A 4,666-nucleotide genomic window follows, 5' to 3' on the forward strand; every position below is an offset into this window, starting at 1 on the left:
TTTAATAGTAATAATTATAATTTATCAGATGCAGTCTGTTATTTCCTACTATCCTAATAGGTTGTAAAGAAACTCCTAAAAGTAGTAGGGATTAACATTGCCGGGAGAAATATCAATAACCTCGGATATGCAGATGACACCACCCTTATGGCAGAAAGTAAAGAACTAAAAAGCCTCTTGATGAAAGTGAAAGTGGAGAGTGAAAAAGTTGGCTTAAAGCTCAACATTCAGAAAACGAAGATCATGGCATCTGGTCCCATCACTTCATGGGAAATAGATGGGAAACAGTGGAAACAGTGTCAGACTTTATTTTGGGGGCTCCAAAATCACTGCAGATGGTGATTGCAGCCATGAAATTAAAAGACACTGACTTCCTTGTAAGGAAAGTGATGACCAACCTAGATAGCATATTCAAAAGCAGAGACATTCCTTTGCCAACAAAGGTCCATGTAGTCAAGGTTATGGTTTTTCCTATGGTCATGTATGGATGTGAGAGTTGGACTGTGAAGAAAGCTGAGTGCCAAAGAATTGATGCTTTTGAACTGTGGTGTTGATGAAGACTCTTGAGAGTCCCTTGGACTGCAAGGAGATCCAACCAGTGCATTCTAAAGGAGATCAGTCCTGGATTTTCATTGGAAGGACTGATGCTGAGGCTGAAACTCCAATACTTTGGCCACCTCATGTGAAGAGTTGACTCATTGGAAAAGACTCTGATGCTGGGAGGGACTCGGGGCAGGAGGAGAAGGGGACGACAGAGGATGAAATGGCGGGATGGCATCACTGACTTGATGGGCTTAAGTTTGGGTGAACTCCAGGAGTTGGTGATGGACAGGGAGGCCTGGCGTGCTGCGATTCATGGGGTCGCAAAGAGTCGGACACGACTGAGCGACTGAACTGAACTGAAGGAGATTATTGGGAAAATCAGTACGTTTTCTGCTTCTGTTCCCTTTCCCTGTTTTCCATAAGCCAGCTGGCTGACTACATCATTAGGCATAGGATAACTTGGTAGTGGAGGATTATGGAGGTAATGGTTCCCCTTATTTTAAGGATAACAATGCATAATTACCTGAAGCAGTTTTATTTCTCTTTTGAAAGTGTAAATTATATATCCAATAAAAGATTTGTATCTAGAATATATAAAGAACTCTTATAACTGAATAGGAAGAAAAAAATCCAGTTAAAGTGAACAAAAGATTAAGCCAACATTTCACCAAAGAAGACATATGATTGGAAAATAAGCATATGAAAAGATGTTCAACTTCATTGGATGTTAATGAAATGCAAATTGAAATCTTAATGAGATACCATTTCATAGCCACTAGAATGTCTGTGATTAAAAAGACAATTGCAAGTGTTAGCAAAGGTATGGAGGAACTGGACCTCATGTCAGATTGCTGATAAGGATGTAATTGATATATAACCATGTTGATAAGGAATTTGGTAATTTTTTTTTTAAGTTTAGCAGATACATACTATACGACCAATCATTCCTCTTACAGGTATTTACCAAAGAAAAAAGAAAGTGTATGTCTATACAAAGACTTGCACATGAGTGTTCATAGCAGTTTTATTTGTAGTACCTAAAAATTGGAAGCAAAGCATATGTTGTTCAACAGGAGAAGGTATAAACAAATTGTAGTAAATCCATGTAATAGAATACTACTCAGTAATACAGATAAATGAAGTTAATTAATACACAACAACCTGGATAAATTTCCAAATAATTATGCTGAAAGAAGCCACTAAAATGTCTATAGTCTGTATGATTCCATTTTTTTAAAATTCTAGCACATACTCTGGAGAAGGCAATGGCACCCCACTCCAGTACTCTTGCCTAGAGAATCCCATGGACGGAGGAGCCTGGTGGGCTGCAGTCCATGGGGTCACTAAGAGTCAGACACGACTGAGCGACTTCACTTTCACTTTTCACTTTCATGCATTGGAGAAGGTAATGGCAACCCACTCCAGTGTTCTTGCCTGGAGAATCCCAGGGACAGGGGAGTCTGGTGGGCTGCCGTCTATGGGTCACACAGAGTCAGACACGACTGAAATGACTTAGCAGCAGCAGCAGCAGCACATACTCATCAAGTGATAGAAAGCATATCAGTGGTTCTCGGATGGGGTATAGAGAGAAGTCAGAGGGATGAATTACTTGAGTGGATGACAGAAATGTTCATTATCTTGACTGTGGTACTGGTTTCACAGCTATGTACATACACCAAAATTTGCCAAGTTACACATTTTAAATGCCTTAATAAAGCTTACTTTAAAAAAAATAGCTTATTCTACCTGTTTCACATAGGAATCACCCAAAATGCTAAACTCAATGTAGTTATATTTCTTACTGTATAAAATCTGAGAATATAAAACTAGCATTGAAAATCCATTTTAACAGTTAAAACAGTGACAGCAAATTCATGGGTCCATCTGTAGTCAGTATACATTTTTGAGTATTGATAAAACTGTGCAGTTGTGAGATTTAAATGTTTTCATTTCACATGTAATCAAAGTATTGGACACTTTAAATCAGTTTATCACCTGAGGAAATATTGTCACAAGAAACACTCCATAAAACTGTGGAATTATAAAATACAACAGTTCATTGAAGAGTAGTAAACACCCAACTTATGAAAACACTAACGTATATTGAGTGTTGAATTAGATGTAATAATAAAACCAAAGTAAATCTGATGCAGACTTTGCTTTCCAGTTGCTTTTAGTCTACTGAAGGAAATAATAGGTCTCTGATAACCAGGTCAGAATTTAGAGCGGTGAGATCACTCTGTGGAAAAGAGAGTTGACGTCCTGTTCAGAAGTTAGAGGTAAAGCTGGAGAAGGCACTGTGGAGGAGGTGGAATTCCGGAAAGAAAGACTGTTTGTAACATCAGCCAGCTTCCTCACTTTCCAAGCTTATTCTCAAATCCAAGCTATCGTCGTTTTTACATGAATAACAATGATTAATTTGAAACAGATGATGTGTATGTAAGGAATCCAGTGATGTTTCGTACGTTTGAAAGCTTCCAAAGATTAAAACACAGGCCAGTCTTGAAAAGTAATTTTTGACTCCATGGCTCTGTTCTTTTTGTTATTATGACTACTAGTTACAAATTTTTATGAGTATAAAGTTTTGACTCAGATACAGATATTTGACGTGTTTCTAGTGTTAGAAAATTTTGCTTTAAATTCTTAATGTCTTCTTATATGTCATTTTTAATTGACTTCTTGGTTATTAGCTTGTTTTATCAATTACTTTTTAAAATGACGAGTTGCAGAATATGGTAAAGCATTAGGGAAAATAACACTTTGCAGTTGTGGTTATTTGGAGACACTTTTGCTTTGTGGATCTTTTAAACCAAGATTACCTTCTTTTGCCCACGTTGTTTTGGCTTTCCTCACTTCTGCTGTGACTCCCTGGGGTATGGTGTTTGGAAATGTTCGCTGTACAAGGCTGTTTACCAGCCATCTACAAGGAGGCTCTCTGTGCTTCATGATCTGCCATTTAGTTGAGCCTGCCTCTGTGCAGTGGTGTCTAGAAAGCATTAGAGAGAAGACAACAACAAAAGCCTCAGGGATTACTTTATTAATTATCCATAATAATGACTTATTCTATTAACAGGACATATCCAAAGGCTAATTAATTAGGACTTCCCCCCACTATAAATTCAAAAAATGTCTATAATCCATGGCAATATTATATGAAAAGTTGAAATCATTTTTTAGTAATATTAACCAGTCTATATTTTCGTTTTATGTGTAAGTACCCTCCCTTTTTTCTATGGCTGATCCTACAATGGTTGTTTATTTTCCCTTGTCCTTTCTGGTTAATAGAACCAATTGACTATTTTGCCAACATAAGCAAAATTACACCAATTTAAAGGTAGTCTACCTGCTTAGAAATCTTTTTCTGAGTGAATTAGTATTTCAGGAAATGATACTTCACATCATGTATCACTGAAGCTCTAGTATTTACCATCTCAGTTGTTTTAATTATTGCACTTGTGGCCGTAAACTTTCCACTGATGGAGTTCAGTGATCGTCGTAAGATGTTTTTCCACTGGGCATTTACTTTTCCAATGTTGAGAGCAAATTATGATTCTCTCCCTGTGGTCCTAGAAGTAACTCCCCCAACTATTTTTATAGACTTTATTCTGAGACTGGCTCTCCTCTTTACCCTGGCATTCATCTATAGCTGGAGATCCAGATTTTAACAGATTATTTCCTGTTATTACTACAGCAGTATCAAAATGCTGATCGCTTACCAAGAAGCAAAGTGTTCAAAAGACTGAAGTAGAGCGTTCAGCCAGCTGTTTGTTTTTCAGCTGTTAAAATTCATGAAAATCACAGGTTAAATGGATGTGAAGACAAAACAAAATAGACTGTAGGCTTAGTCAAGAGAAGAATGATTACAAGCCGTTAAGTTATAACAGCTGTTAAGTTATAACACACTCAGGTGTCTATCAAGACAAAGGAAAGGGATTTTAATGTTTATTTTAAAACTTTATTTCTTAAGGTAACATTCAGTAACTGGTAAGAGATGCAAGGAACTTATTCTTCAGAAGTCTTCTTTCATTTTTTTGCCCATCATCTGGGCTATTTGGAACAAAATTCATTTCTTTCTTGAAATCTTCAACTGCTAGGCTGGTATTTGGTTGTACTTTTGAATCTT

The sequence above is a fragment of the Capricornis sumatraensis genome, chromosome 17 (genome assembly GCF_032405125.1).
Source record: "Capricornis sumatraensis isolate serow.1 chromosome 17, serow.2, whole genome shotgun sequence".
Lineage (NCBI taxonomy): Eukaryota > Metazoa > Chordata > Mammalia > Artiodactyla > Bovidae > Capricornis > Capricornis sumatraensis.